The sequence below is a fragment of the Halichoerus grypus genome, chromosome 4, assembly GCF_964656455.1.
Source record: "Halichoerus grypus chromosome 4, mHalGry1.hap1.1, whole genome shotgun sequence".
Lineage (NCBI taxonomy): Eukaryota > Metazoa > Chordata > Mammalia > Carnivora > Phocidae > Halichoerus > Halichoerus grypus.
This window is the reverse complement of record NC_135715.1, coordinates 2,501-18,785: the sequence shown is the minus strand read 5'-3', so window position 1 is coordinate 18,785 and position 16,285 is coordinate 2,501. Positions and strand designations below refer to the sequence as shown.

General features: G+C 48.9%; 1 pseudogene; it reads left to right on the top strand.

Annotated features, from left to right (window-relative positions):
* Positions 1-116: 116 nt before the first annotated feature.
* LOC118533897 (histo-blood group ABO system transferase 2-like) lies at positions 117-14,328 on the top strand (annotated as a pseudogene).
* Positions 14,329-16,285: the final 1,957 nt, after the last annotated feature.

The window sequence follows — 16,285 nt, the reverse complement described above, 5'->3', positions numbered from 1 at the left end:
CAGTGAATTCCCAAACTGCAACTGATCATCTTATTTAATGAATCAGAAAGCACTTTTAAAGTCAGCTGAGGCCTCCATGGTCATTGAATTAATACCACTCCTATTGGGTTGCGGACATGTGGATGTGCCATCACAAGGTAAGTTAGAGTTGGAATACCACTGAAAACTCTTCTCTGGAGAGTTGGCAGGAGAATCTGGGAGCAGCATTCCTCCTTTGCACCACATGGAGCACGCCTCCGCAGGGCTCTGTTCCCAAGTGCCCGAAGCAGAGGAACCTTTGCTGGCAGGGATGGCGTGGGGATGCCTGGAGGCTGATGAAATGATTATTAATTAATAGTATTGAGTAGGTCCCAGGTGCTGGCTTAGTATTAAGTATTCTGCAGAGACAATAGCTGAGAATGGGCAAAGTGGAAACGGGTGTGGAACACACAAGGTAAGGGGGTGTGGGGAGTAGGGGGTGGGGGTTGCAGCCCTGGCCAACCCGGGTCTCCAGTTTACCTAGGTTCAGAAGGGGTCAGTGTTGTTTCACTGTACGTAATTTCACAGATGTGCCTCTTGGGTGGAGTATGGCCAGACTTGTTCCAAGTATTTCGTAGTTGGTAGAGAAGTCGGGGAGAGGGGCTGCTAGGATAGGCATGAGAGGCTGAGTGCTCTCAAGATGGTGTCTGGCTTTTGCAGGGCTCACTTTGAGCCTGCACACAGGACTGACAAGAACAATAAAAGGTCTTGTTCTAAGCATGGAGTACTGGAAGAATGTGGTGCCCCTTGTAATCCTGGGAAGAGGACAGATCTGGTGTCCACTGTAGAGTTACTTCGTGAGAGTGGTAGTGATCTGCAGCATCTGGCTGGTGAGATGCCTGTCCTTTTTTGAAGTTTGGGCATGGGTTCTGTGACTTTGTCCTAATGGCTGGAATTTCCAAGGAGTGGGATTTTAAGATATCTGTCCGTGTAAGAATTGGTTCCCTGGGAGTGGGCCAGTCCTGTTCTATTGCTGAGAAGTGTGGTTGGAGTGTGTATTACAAGCCTATAGGTAAATGGTGGGGTGGTTACAGAGGTCAGCAGGCTGTTGTCATTGATGATTCTAATGGATGGATTCCTTATGGTGAGATGTTAGGTCTTATGGATAGGTATCCTCATAAAATGCCCATACAGGGTTCTTTTGTTGAGTTTAATAGTAGATAAATGTTTATTACTTCTTATTAGTGCTCCTTGTAGTTGGTACCCCAGTGAGCGTGTGTTACAACGTTGCCTGCATTGTATGTATTTGCATATTGAAAATGTTGGTGACACCCCCACAAATTGTACACTGGCATCCAGTTAGTTATTAATAAAATTTTGTTTTATTTATTTATTTTGAAATATTTTATTTATTTATTTGACAGTGAGAGAGGGAGCACAAGCAGGGGGAGTGGGAGAGGGAGAAGCAGGCTTCCCGGTGAGCAGGGAGCCCGATGCAGGCCTCGATCCCAGGACCCTGGTCTCATGACGTGAGCTGAAGGCAGACGCTTAACGACTGAGCCACCCAGGCGCCTCAATAAAATTTTATTTTTGACAACGAAATAAATATCTTCCTGTGATTCTTAGTTTAAGTCTGGGGGAGGGGGCCCTCTTTTGGTACCAGTAGTGAGTAATGATAAAGGAAATTTTTCCTTTTAATGTTTGTGGGCCTTGCTCCTGGGCTCCCAGGGAAGCTACACTTTCACATTTACCAAGGTCAAAATGACTTAGCAGAACTTCAAAGCATGGGCTCTGTTTCTGCCCTGAGCACACATTGTACATCTGCTTCATTAAACAGACAAAACAAACAAAAAACCAAAAAAGGAGCATTCTCAGCACAAGATAAGAAAAAGAAACTTACATGGTTCCCATAAGATTGAAGTCACACAGCCTGGCATATACTGAAAACATAAAGATAAAACTTTCTGGAATGTCCTTGGTCATGAGGATTTGTAACTATTTATGTAAAAAACATATGTAACCCTACACCAAATGTTCCTTCCCCTGAGCACTCTTCTTTGTGAAGATTGTATATGCTTGGCAGCTGTCCTAACCTGGACTCAAATGAAACTCTTTTCCTTTCTTTTTAAAAAATTTTAAAAGGGTTTCTTCGTTTTGCATCAATAGTACCGTAGTCCTTCCTGGGGTCCATTATCAAAATCTGTTGGGAGCTAAATTTGGTCTTTGTTATTGTGGAAGAATAAAGAGTCCATGAATTGTTTGTTTCCTGTTTCATATTCCACGAGTCCTGGTTTTGGTTCTACACCTCCATGAATCACACAATGATCCCGAATTTAGCATCGGCTCATCCCTCTCTGCAAAGGGTATGTTTGAGAGAAGGGGCAGCCACTGTGCCCCTGGCAGATGAGCATCAGAACACTTTTGGTAGGGAGTTCCTGGGACCCTAACTCTGAACCTGCTCATGACACCCAGAGTAAATAGATTTCAGATTCAGACACTTCGGGAAGAAATTTTGTATCTATGATGAAAACCTGAAGAAAATTTGCAACCTCTAACCTTTACTACCCCTTAACCTGAATCCTGAACCCTGAACCCCAACCCCAATCTGAACTTTTAGCCCTGAACTTTAAACTGCAAACCCAAACCCCTAATACCAACCCTGAACCTGAACCCTGAACCCCAAATCCGAACCCAATCCATGAACCTGGAACTCCTAATCCCTAGCAATGTTAGCAATGGCCAAAATGTAAAAACTATGCAAATGTCCATCAGTGGTGAATGTGTAAACAAAATGTCGTTAAGTTTAGGGTTAGGATTTTATGGGTAGGAGCATGGGTTGGGGTCAGGGCCAGGCTTGAGATCAGGGTCAGGGTCAGGGTTAGCATAACTGGCTTTCTCCACCCCCTCCCAATCTCTCTGGCCCTCCGGGTTGGGCAGGACTCACCCAGGGTCACACGTGCATCAGAGGTTGAGCTGGAGCGTTGGTCTTCAGCCCCTCAGTCCTGGGTACTAACAGAAGTGTGAGATGTTTGCCTGGTCACTGACTGTTTCGAACACAACTCAACTGCAGTCAAGGGTGTGGAGGGCCTTAGAGGTTACACAGGGTTCTTCCAACCTCCCACATGGGAAGGGTGCCGCTGGCCCCACTCTGCCTGGGCAGCCCCAGGTTTCAGCACAGCCCCGACTGACAAGGGCACTCAGTAGACACGTATGGATTTATATAGGACTGGCTGCAGTGGCCTGCCCGCCCCCATGTGCAGCCCTCTTTCAGACTGGTGGGGCCCTCCTGGCAGGCATTTGTGGTCCTCTAGCTCAGGCCAGTCTGGATCTTGACAACCCCCAGGCGGTTACTGAGCTGACTGTGCTCCTGGCAATTTAACAGGTCCATGGGCATTGTAGACAGCCCCTTGGGATGTTTCCGTTCCCAACATCTGTGTGGTTGAGACAAGCAACTCCTCCCTTACAGCCTCCTAGCCTGCCAAGAGAGGTCATAACCCTCCAGACATTGAATGTGGCTCTGGCCACAACAGCCATTCAGCACACTGGCCCTACAGTCCTTTGGCCTCTGGTTATAATGTAAATATTTGACATGCATGCTTGTTAGGAATCAGGATATAGGAGAACCCATGTCTCCCAGTGGGCAGTTTCTCTCTGAGGCTGCATGGTCTCAGACAGCCACACTCATGACCCTAGAAAGCCTGCCAGGTGTGGATTTCGTGCTGTTGAATAATCTTGAGTCTCCCACTGCTTCACTGAGCAATAATTTCCTTACCATCCTCACATTTGGTGTCATTATTTGTAAAGAAAGGAAAGAGAAGAGACTGGAGAATGAGCTAGTTTGTTCTTTGGGGATGGGTGATTAATGTGGGGGGGATGTATGACTCATGGTCTCCCTCTTCCCAGGGACACTAGTGAGGTCTGTGTGCCTTCCAGTCTCCGAGATGTGAGGACCAGATGCCCAGGGCAGGAGCCTTGAGTTAAGCAGCATCAGTAAAGTTGCTTTTTCAGCAAGTGAAAGAGCATCTTGCCATTCAGGGAGGATAGCAAGAGCACTGGACAGGTGGCTGCAGCCCCTGACCTAAGTGACCCCTTGCTTCCTTGGGCTTCAGATTCCACAGCTGTGCAGTCAAGCATCAGTGATATGAATCTGCTGCTTTCCCAGCCCAGCATCTGTTCTCATGCCCAAGTCCAGCACATCAGCTTGCCTTTGGGAATCACATCTCACCTGCCTCCCATCCAAACAGTTCCAGAGGGCAGACCCCACTTTCCACCCACCTCAAAGATGGGCGTATGATCCAGGTCTACCCAAGCCCGTGCTCTGTCCTCTGGGTGCTCTGATGGCTTCAAGGATGAGAGTGTGACTGAAGCCGGGCCAAAGACACTTAAAGCCATGATTTTTCGTGGAACCCAAGGGAAAGAGAAACCCTTCTCAGTAGAATGGATGGTGAGTGGGAGTCAGCCTGGAGTTGTGGGAGGCCCCAGATGCAGTGAGAGAGACTGTGACTGGGAATGGGGCCACCCAAGAGCACTTAGCAGGATGGAGCATTGGAGAGGGTCCAGGTCACATTGTGAGAGTGTGAGCCCCTGGGCCTGCCAGGTCCAAACCCACTCTTAAACTTGCCTCTTGCAAGTATTAATTTATTTCTACCATTAAAAAATATTAATTTATTTTACTTCAGTAAGTGTGTCCAGTCCCTTGCCATCCAAAAAGTGCTAGGTGACACATAAGGATCAACAATCCCTGAGATTCCCCGTGCATGGTGTCCTCACTGGGCAGGGCATGGCTGGGGGAGAGGAAGACAGTGAGTGGGGTCAGGTCTCAGGGCAGCTCCAGAACAGCTCTGTCCCTGTTCCTTCTCTGTCCTGGGAGAGGAAAACCCCAGAACAGTGAGGGGAGAACGAGCAGCAGGAAGAGGCCCTGGATGGCTAATTGGTCTGCTTGTTTTTTCTTTATTTTAGGGTCCATTTTGTTAATGTGCATTTTTATTAGGAAATCACCCATTTCCTCTAGGCTTCCTGTCTGATGCAATAGGTTTCTCTTATTTGGCCTTTAATTTCTACTCTTTTTCTATTTTTCATCAAAATTGTCACAATTAATGAACAAATATTGATACATTATTATTTACTGAAGTCCAAACTTTATTCAGGTTCCTTCTGTTCTACCTTTTCTGGCTCTGGGATCCCATGCAGGGCACCACATGACATGTGGTCATCTCGTCTCTTTAGGCTTTCCTTGGCTGTGACAGTCCCTCAGACTTGTCTTGTTTCAGTGACCTTGACCATGTTGAGGAGGACTATTCAGGCATTTTGTACATAGACATGCATTGGGATTTACTTATTTTTCTCATGGTTAGACTGGGGTTGTAGGTTTCAAGGAAGCAGATCAAAGAGGTAAAGTGCTCTGTCATCACTGTACAACAAGGGAACACTTGTCACTGTCCGTGTTAACGTTGGTCACCTGGCTGAGGCAGTGTTGGTAAGGCTTCCCCACCATGAAGTTACTCTTTCCCATGTGCGTATGGTGTGTCTTTGTGAGCAGGAAGACACTGTGCAGAGCCCACACACTTTAGGAGAGGGGAGTTAGTTTCTCCTCCTTGATGGATGGCTGAGTGTCTACATCTATTATTTGGAAATCTGTTAGGACAGGTCTATTCAACCCCAGTTGTAAAAACCTGTGTAATCTGTTAATAAAAAATACAACTGAGTAATTTAAAAGATCACATTGGCTTTATTGAACAGTTCATGAATTGGGCAGCATCCCATCTAGCAAATAGAAAGGAACTCCTTTGAGCTGCATGGAAGGAAAGGCTTTTAAAAGCAGACGGGGAATTGAAAAAAGGAAATCATTAGCAAAGGATGCATTGTTTTAGGCAAGGTCGCCCTCCTAAGGGGAACAGAAGGGGCCATTCAGTACATTTTCCAGGTTGACTGGTTAAAGTTTACATAGAGGTGGGGGTGTGTGAAACTGCAGTTGGGTTAGGTAGTAAGTCCTCGTTTGCTGACCTGGGTCTCTTAACATAAGTGACTCCATTTTGGGCCTATGGTTTCTTTTGAACAAATCATTCATTTTTACCAGCGCTTTCCATTGGCTCCTGTTTTCCACTGACATCATTTCATCTTTGTGGGGTTTTTCTTGGTACTTCCTTAGTTTCTGATACTTCGAGGTTATCCTGGCTCCTACATTTACTGTCTCAGTCCTAGTGTCAGCAATTTCTTCAAGGAGCTCTTGCTCCTTTTATTAGAGAATGGCATTAAAGTCTTACCTGTGGGAATTGAATGTGCTTGGCAGACAATGCAAGGCAATATATGCATGCATTCCAGCCTATGTAAACACACCTAATTAAAGATTTCCATGTGGAACTGTCTGTGTCCATATTAAGTCAAAGATAAGTTCATGCTGATGTCTCCAACCTGGTCATATTGTGATCTTCTCCCTTTGCTGATCTGTAACTTTCTACTTCAACAGTGACAAAGTGGCTCTCACCACCTGCGATGTATTTAATTCATTGCTCCATTCCAGATTATGGATTTGGTGTTTTCAGAACTGTTAGCTACCAACCTGATAGGAAGGAACTTTATGAAATAGAGTCCACTGGGTGCGTACAGTACATTTTTTCCTTTAGTCTACAGACTCCATTCATTTCCAACATTACTTAGGTCAGCATCTTTTGCCATACAACCTGCAGTGAGTGTTTTTTCATATATTTCTAATACGGTTATATTATTTGTCATATTCTGTATTCCACTAAAGGGGCAGAAGAAATTTTGCTCATTTCAAGGTTCTTCCAGCTGGACTAGGAATTACATTGACATGAGACAGATTAATTAAGAGGAGGAAAAAGGCCCCACAAAGTTTAATCATGTACACATGATTAAATGACCAAGGCAGGCAGGTTTTATACTTTGTGGACAAAGAGAAAATAAATCTGTGAGGAATTCAGAGAAGAAAGAAAACAACCTTAGGAGCTTCAATTAGTAAGGAGTTTTAAACAGAATTCGAGCTGGGTTAGTAAATTAGTCAAAAATAACAAGGGTTGTTTATGCAGCCTCTGGGCTCTAAATTTCCCATCTCTGGTGATTAAGAATTCTTTTCACCTCTTGGGACAGGGAGATCTTCACATGGAGATTGATTTCCTGCTTCCAGGGGGACAGAGGAGGGTCTGAGCGTCCCTCTTACATAGGCTGTCTCTTAAGTAACCTTTATTTAAAATGATTGGTATGCCAAAGTGGCACATTTGGGACAGCCTGCCTTTGGCCCAAACATCCCACATCCTAAATGTGACATTCCCACATCCTAAATAACTTAACTTGAGTAGATTATGATTTACTCTTTGGGATGTGAAAATGTTTGCGTTTTGACAAATGCACAGTGGCAGGTATCCAGCACTAAAATATCATCGCATACTTCAAGCTCCCTACCCCATGATCCTTTTGTCATATCTGTAGTTTTTTCTTTTCCAGAATGTCCTATAAATGGGGTCAACAGTGGGTAGCCTTTTCAGACTGGATACTTTCACTTACGAAAATACATGTAAGATTCATCCATGTCATTGTATGGGGTGATGGTTCATTCCTTTTTATTGCTGAATAGTAAATAGGAGAAAAACAAATAGAAGTTTAATAACATGAGTACATCCTGTTTACATGGGAGATACCCAGGAAAACAGAGTAACTCCCTGAAAAGGCCCAGCCATCACCCTAAATGTCATCTTCAGCTGAAGACTCAAAGATTTTGGGTGGTGGGAAGGCCAGTTAAGGGACATTACCAGGCCAAGCACTGTAAAGGAGGGTATGGTTGTTATGCAGATTTAAATCTGTGCCTTCTCCTTTGGTAAGAGTGTTTTGAGATTTAGTCATTCTTCTATTCCTGGTACAGACAGGGAGATACCCTTACAAACAGAGATTTTCTTTATCTGTGTACATTTCACTAACCAAATGGCAATCTCTACTCAGTATTCAGAGATTCTCCTGTGTCTTCTGGTTCTTAAAATTAATAAGCCCTAAATAATCCTTGGGCCAAAGAGGCATATTTGGGGTGGTGTATTCTGCTTCCTTCACATGGATGCACTCTAGTTTGCTTATGGATTCATCTATTGAAGTACCTCCTGATTTCTGTCAGATTTTAACCACTAGACATAGAGCTGCTGTGCATAACTGCATTGGAGTTTTTGTTTGGAAATAGCTTTTCAAAGCAGCTGTCTAAATACCAGAAGCATGACTGTTGGATCCTAAAGGTGAGACTTATTTAGCTTTGGAAAAAAACTGCCAAACTGTCTTCTGAAGCAGCGGTAGGTTCATTCCCCCAGCGTGAAGGACGGTTGCTGTCGTTTCTCACCTTCCAGCAATTGGTATTCTTGTTTTTTGTAGTTTAGCATTTCTAATAGGTGTGCAGCACTATCTCACTGTTGTTTAAATTTGTAATTTCCCAATGATAGCAGATGTTGAGCATACTTCATGTGCTTATTATCTGTACATCTTCTTTGTCTAGGCATCATTCAGATATTTACCCATTATCAATTAGGTTATTTCCTTTTTGTTGAGTTCTGAGAGTTTTTTGTATATTTTGAATACAAATTCCTTATCAGATATGTGTTTTGCAAATATTTTCTCCCAGCATGTGACTCGGCTTTTAGTTTTCTGAGCAAGGTCTTTCACAGAGTAGAAGTTTTAATTTTAGGAGGTTCATGTTATCAATTTTTTTCTTTTGTGGATTGGCCTTTGCTGTTGTGTGTTAAAACTCCTCACCAAGACTAAGGTCATGTAGATTTTCCTTTATGTTTTCTTTTTGATATTTTGATAGTTTTGCATTTAAAATTTATCTACAATTTTGAATGAATTTTGATGTAAGTTGTTAAGTTTATATCTGCATTTCATTTAAGTACATATAGTTTCCAAGTAATTGTTCCTATTTCTGGAGATGTCAGGGGATATTGGGCTCGATTTCAGTGTGAATTTCCAAAATTTAATGGATTCCGCTGGATCCAGGGCAGGGGACAGGTGTCTCCACTGAACTGAGCGCACCGCACCTTGCACTGCGTCCAGCGCCTGCAGGGGGCGCCCGAGCCCAGCTCCCCGAGCCGTGAGAGGCATGCGCGTCCCTTCTGACAGGAGCCCGACCTCCTCAGGACCCCCTGTGGGGGCTTCTGATGGACGTGGGTCCGCATCCACACAGACAGGAGCCGGGCCTCCTCAGGACATGCTGTGGAGGCTTGGGGGCGGGGGCGGGGGGGGGGGGACGTGGGGCCTCGTCCACGCTGACAGGACCCGCTGTGGAGGATGTGGGGATGCGTCCAGGCTGACAGAAGCCTGACCTCCTCAGGACCCGCAGTGGAGGACGTGGGTCCGTGTGTACGCCGACAGGAGCGGGGCCTCCTCAGGACCCGCCTGGGAGGAGAAGGTGAGGAGAAGCCGCCTGAGCGAGGACTGCTGAGGGGGTCCGTGCCCACAGGAAGGGCGCGCTGTGTAGACCGTGGGGTTTCCGTGGCTTTGTGTGCGGTGACGCGGGGTCCCCCGCGGTGCTGTGCGCGGGGCTGTCGGGTCTCCCCTTTCTGGGCTCGGATCCGCTCTGCGGGGTCCGCGCGACTGTGTTTATGCGCCACACGGATTCGGTTCCTGGGGCTCCTCAGGCGGTGTGCGGTCAGGGAGCGGCCGCTGCCGCTGTGCTCGTGCTCCCCCGGCCTCGGCCCTGCGGGGTCCTCCCCGCGTCCACACCCGCTTCAGGGTGTCTGTGAAGACCCCGCTGGAAGTTTGGTAGCGATGGCACTGACTGTGTAGACGGCTTTGGGGAGAGTAGACATTTTCCCAGTGTCGGTTCTTCCCTGAGCACAGGGTGTCTTCCCGTCTCCGTGTGTCTCCCTCGATGCCGGTCATCAGAGTCTCACGAGTGTGTGTGTGTGTGTGTGTGTGTGTGTGTGTGTGTGTGTGAGAGAGAGAGAGAGAGAGAGAGAGAGAGAGAGAGAGAGAACAGGTCTGTCACCTGGTCAGTATTTCAGGAGAATGTGGGGGAGAGTAGACATTTTCCCAGTGTCGGTTCTTCCCTGAGCACGGGGTGTCTTCCCGTCTCCGTGTGTCTCCCTCGATGCCTGTCATCAGAGTCTCACGGGTGTGTGTGTGTGTGTGTGTGTGTGAGAGAGAGAACAGGTCTGTCACCTGGTCAGTATTTCGTGGAGAAGGTGGGGGAAGTTGGGAGGGTTGTTTTGAAGGAAAGTCCACTGGAGAGAAGCAGGGCTTCAGGTGATGGAGGGTTGTCACCTGCTGAGCTGCAGGGAGGGTGGACTTCTTGGAGGAGGTGAAACCTACATTTTCCCCTCTGGGGTCTGTGCCTGGTGAGTCTCTCCTGTGGGGGGTTCTAAGGTCGGGTCTGTAACTGACAGTTGTTCCTGTAACTGACCCTGAGTGGTAGGCTCCCCTCCAGCCTCCCCTTCTGGCGTCTCCAGTCCACTTTCCTGAGGATTCCCTTCATGCATTTTCACAGTTCTAACCAGTTTTTGGTGGAGCACTGTGGAAAATTGGAATTCCAGATCCTACTGCTTCTACTGCACCCAAGACACAGGGGCCGTGGATATAATCCTCCCACGAGTCTCTTGCTACCATGTGGCCTCCTACAAGGGCGAGTGGCCTCTCCACGGTGGGTGACCTGGATCTGGGAGGGCTTGGCCTCCATCACAAAGTTCGATGTCGTCTCTGCTTCTCTGGGAGGTGTTGACATGGTTGTTTGGAAGAATAATTGACTCTGCGATGATTTCAAAGTGCAGTAAACCTGTCACCGCAGCACAAATACGCTTTACCTCCAAACTCAGACCCCCCAGCTGTCGTTTCCTTACCACATTTGTCACTTCACATGGGATGCTGCAGTGTGTTTTATCCCAAACAGGGATACTGTCCCGCCGAACCACCACATAACCCTGAATGAGGAAATCATCGCGGTTTCTACATTTTAACCCAGACCACAGGCCCACTTCGACTGTCACCACCGGCCCCACTGTCTGAAGCGTCCTTTTCCCTTCGGATCCAGTTTTCTTTTTCTGGAACTGCTCCTGACACTTTCTCTTATTTGGGTAACCTTGGTGGATGTAAAGAGCAATATGGTTCCAATCTGGGTGGACTTTTCTGTGTGGCTTCTGTCACTGGGGCTGTTTTCAGTGTCCACCCACCTTGTGACATGCATCAGTCCCTCATTCATTTTTTCACTGTGACTAAACATAATAACATTGACTCCTTAAAACATTTCAGGTACACAGTTCTCTGGCCTTAGCTGAGTTCCCACGGTTGTACATCATTCTCCAGAACTTTTTCCTTCTCCCGGAGGTGGACTCTTTATGCAGGAGACACCAACTCCAACTCCCCATTCCCCTTTCCCCTCAGCCCCTGCAGCCACATTCTACTTTGCGTCTCTGGAAACTTTATGTCAGTGGAATCATATAGTATCTGTCCTTCTGTGAAAACCAGCATCCTGTCCTTGTTCCTGATTTCAGAGTAGAGCTGTCAATCTTCAGACCTGAGCGTGGTGTTTGCTATAGATTTATTGAAAAAATTACCCCTTAATCCTGCTTTCATGAGTGTTTATGTCAGCAACAGACATTGGATTTTGGTTAGAACCTTTTCTGCATAAATTAATATGACCACATGTTTTTATTTAAAAATTTATTTTGGTGTATAACATTGCTTGGTTTCACTATATGGAACAACCTTTGAGGTGTTTGTGAAGAGACACTTGCTTATGGTGCACAATACATTTATGAGCTCTTGGTTTTGAAGTTTTTCTGATCTGGCTTCTTACATCTATTTTAAGAAAGGTATAGGAATGTATTTTGCTGATTTTGTGATGATTTCATTGGGGTTGGTATTAGTGTTTAGGATAGGGGTTAGGGGTTTGGGTTAGGGTTTAGGGTTATGGTTGGGTTAGGGTTAGGGTCTCCTTGTCCTCTTCTGCACAGAGCCCATTCTCCTCCAGTAATCAGAGTGATCTTTTCGGAACATAACCTTTGGGCCTCTCTGTGGTCTGCTCCCCTCCTGCCCATCCTCTCCAGCCTCACCTCTCCCACCATGGCCTGCCCCTCTGTGGGCCACCCAGGGGTGTGGTTGTCCCACATTTGCCTCAGGCTTGACTCCAAACCTTTGCATTGGCTGTGCCCTCTGCCAGGGGCACTCCCCCCCACCCCGCACTTCATGCCTGGCTTGTTTCCCCATTGGCTGGGCCTCAACTGGCCCCCTGATGACCTGACTCATGCCTGCTGGGTGTGTGTGTGCTTGTCCCCTATTTAAATGCAGTGCCCGCCTTCCCTTTGTGACCAATTTACTAACCTGCCAGTGATGGGGCAGGCACAGGGAAGTAGCCTTAGTGTCTGCACAAAAAATCAGTTTCAGAGGGGCTCACCACACTTGCCTGATGATGGGGGAGCTGCTTTCCCCGTGGTGGGGAACAGGTAGTCCCCTCAAAGGGGGACCAGCCATATGAGGCGGTTGGACAAGACTCCCAACTTCTTAGGGCCGGGGAGATGTAGACCTGGACCCAGAAGCTCACACCCTTGGATTCAAGGCTGGGGCCTAAGCAAGCCCCCTCTTCTTCCAGAGGTCCTCTTTCCCCTTCCTTGCCCATGGGCTGGACCTGATCTGGGGGAGTTCGAGGGTGACCCCTCCTAGGAATACCAGTGGTTTACTGAGGACCTTGTTAGCAGGATGCCCAGTAGCCTTCAAGAGAGGACTCTATAGGAGGTGGACGCAGCTCTGTGGGGGCCAGCGACATCCCCCTCAAAACAAAGTGGGGCAGGTGGCTGGCCCTGCTGGTTCTATCCAGTCTGTAGGGCACAGAAACAAGGGCTGTGCCCCAAGGTGCCCAACTCCTGGCAGGTGGGGACAGGACCTGTGGGTTTGCCCAGGAGCTCAGCACAGGGGGAATGTTCCTGGCTCCAGCATGCTGGAGCCCATGTGGGACTGCATGGGTTTCCAACCTCCTAAGCCTTAGGCTTCCCTTTGTAAGATGAGGTGCTGATGGCCCCCATCTCTGGGAGCAGAAGGTAGGGAGGCCCCACGGGCAGACTTGCTCAGGACAGGCCAGGAGAATGGCTGTTGCTTAAAGCAGCCCAGGGCCTGCCCCCTTGAAGAAGGTGCACACGTGCACAGCCCCCAGGGTTGGGGTCCTGCTGCCGGCCTCTGGCAGTGACCCTCCTCCTACCCTGTTCACTGCCCCTGTAGATATGTGGTCTTCCTGGAGCTGTTCCTGCAGACAGTGGAGAAGCACTTCATAGTGGGACACAGGGTCACCTACTAGGTCTTCACCGAGCAGCCAGCTGCCGGGCCCCATGTGCCCCTCTGGGAAGGCCAGAGGGTAGAGGTCCTCATGGTGGACACAGGGTCACCTACTACGTCATCACTGACCAGCCGGCTGCCGGGCCTGTGTGTCCTTCTGGGAGGTCCGGAGGGTGGTGGTCCTCGAGGTCTGCGGTGCCCCACACTGGCAGGATGTGTCCATGCGGTGCATGGTGATGATCAGCTGCTTCTGGGAACAGCACTTCCTCCATGAGGTGGACGACTTGGTGTGGGTGGATGTACACCTGAAGTTCTGTGACCACATGGGTGTGGAGATCCTGTCCCCCCTCTCTGGCACCCTTTACCCCAGTTTCTACTGGGTGGCCTGTGAGGACGTCAGCTACGAGTGCCGGCCGCAGTCCTAGGCCCACATCCCCAGGAACCAGGGCAACATTTACTACATGCGGGCCTTTTTTGGGGGGTTGGTGGTGGAGGTTCACTAAATGAGCTTGGCCTGTCACCAGGTGATGGGAGTCGACCTGGCCAATGGGATGGAGGGCATGTGGCACGACGAGAGCCACTTGAACAGGTACCTGCTGGACCACAAGCACACCAAGGTGCTATCCCCGGAGGACCTGTGGGAACTGCAGCTGCTGGGCTGGCCCTGGAGGACCTATGGGACCCTCAGCTGCTGGGCTGTCCCCCAGAGGACCTGTGGTATCCACAGCTGCTGGGCTGCTCCTGTCATGAAGAAGCTGAGATTCGGGCCATGCCCAAGAATCAGCAGGACACCCAGAACTCATGAGGGGCTGGGCACGGAGGACCTGTGGGACCCACGGCTGCTGGGCTGGCCCTGGTCATAATGAAGCTGAGATTTGGGCCATGCCCAAGAGTCACCAGGACACCCAGAATTCATGAGGGGCTGTACCCGGAGGCCATGAGGGACCTGAGGCTGCAGGGTTGTCCCCTGGAGGACTCACGGCACCCACAGCTGTTGGGCTGGCCTCAGAGGACCTGCAGGACCCGAGGCTGCTGGGCTGGCTCCCCATCATTCCCCGGGTCATGAAGAAGCTTAGATTCGTGGCTGTGTCCAAGAATCAGCAGGACGTCTGGAACTCATGAGGGGCTGCCCCCATCTCTATCAGGGGGTGCTGTCTTGAGTGGAGCCGTCAGAGCAGGTTCCTACTTCTGTCCCGTTGAGGGAAACTGTGGAGCCCAGGACTGCTTGCACAGGCACACCAATGCCCCAGCCACCCCTGCACACAGGAGGACTGCATGGGGGCCCAAGTTCCTCTATTTGTGGTCACTACATTTTGACAATTCAGGGAAAAGGTTTTCTCCCTGGTTCTAAATAGACACCGCCTGGTGGGGCTGGGAGCAGCCCTGTAGCAGCCATGGAGCCAGTATGGGTTCTGGCCGAGTCCTCCCTCCCAGTCCTTACACCTCACTGTGGCCATGGGGCTTCATGGGGTTAGGGTTAGGGTTAGGGTTAGGGTTAGGGTTAGGGTTAGGGTTAGGGTTAGGGTTAGGGTTAGGGTTAGGGTTAGGGTTAGGGTTAGGGTTAGGGTTAGGGTTAGGGTTAGGGTTAGGGTTAGGGTTAGGGTTAGGGTTAGGGTTAGGGTTAGGGTTAGGGTTAGGGTTAGGGTTAGGGTTAGGGTTAGGGTTAGGGTTAGGGTTAGGGTTAGGGTTAGGGTTAGGGTTAGGGTTAGGGTTAGGGTTAGGGTTAGGGTTAGGGTTAGGGTTAGGGTTAGGGTTAGGGTTAGGGTTAGGGTTAGGGTTAGGGTTAGGGTTAGGGTTAGGGTTAGGGTTAGGGTTAGGGTTAGGGTTAGGGTTAGGGTTAGGGTTAGGGTTAGGGTTAGGGTTAGGGTTAGGGTTAGGGTTAGGGTTAGGGTTAGGGTTAGGGTTAGGGTTAGGGTTAGGGTTAGGGTTAGGGTTAGGGTTAGGGTTAGGGTTAGGGTTAGGGTTAGGGTTAGGGTTAGGGTTAGGGTTAGGGTTAGGGTTAGGGTTAGGGTTAGGGTTAGGGTTAGGGTTAGGGTTAGGGTTAGGGTTAGGGTTAGGGTTAGGTTAGGTGTTAGGGTTAGGGTTAGGGTTAGGGTTAGGGTTAGGGTTAGGGTTAGGGTTAGGGTTAGGGTTAGGGTTAGGGTTAGGGTTAGGGTTAGGGGTTAGGGTTAGGGTTAGGGTTAGGGTTAGGGTTAGGGTTAGGGTTAGGGTTAGGGTTAGGGTTAGGGTTAGGGTTAGGGTTAGGGTTAGGGTTAGGGTTAGGGTTAGGGTTAGGGTTAGGGTTAGGGTTAGGGTTAGGGTTAGGGTTAGGGTTAGGGTTAGGGGTTAGGGTTAGGGTTAGGGTTAGGGTTAGGGTTAGGGTTAGGGTTAGGGGTTAGGGTTAGGGTTAGGGTTAGGGGTTAGGGTTAGGGTTAGGGTTAGGGTTAGGGTTAGGGTTAGGGTTAGGGTTAGGGTTAGGGTTAGGGTTAGGGTTAGGGTTAGGGTTAGGGTTAGGGTTAGGGTTAGGGTTAGGGTTAGGGTTAGGGTTAGGGTTAGGGTTAGGGTTAGGGTTAGGGTTAGGGTTAGGTTAGGGTTAGGGTTAGGGTTAGGGTTAGGGTTAGGGTTAGGGTTAGGGTTAGGGTTAGGGTTAGGGTTAGGGTTAGGGTTAGGGTTAGGGTTAGGGTTAGGGTTAGGGTTAGGGTTAGGGTTAGGGTTAGGGTTAGGGTTAGGGTTAGGGTTAGGGTTAGGGTTAGGGTTAGGGTTAGGGTTAGGGTTAGGGTTAGGGTTAGGGTTAGGGTTAGGGTTAGGGTTAGGGTTAGGGTTAGGGTTAGGGTTAGGGTTAGGGTTAGGGTTAGGGTTAGGGTTAGGGTTAGGGTTAGGGTTAGGGTTAGGGTTAGGGTTAGGGTTAGGGTTAGGGTTAGGGTTAGGGTTAGGGTTAGGGTTAGGGTTAGGGTTAGGGTTAGGGTTAGGGTTAGGGTTAGGGTTAGGGTTAGGGTTAGGGTTAGGGTTAGGGTTAGGGTTAGGGTTAGGGTTAGGGTTAGGGTTAGGGTTAGGGTTAGGGTTAGGGTTAGGGTTAGGTTAGGGTTAGGGTTAGGGTTAG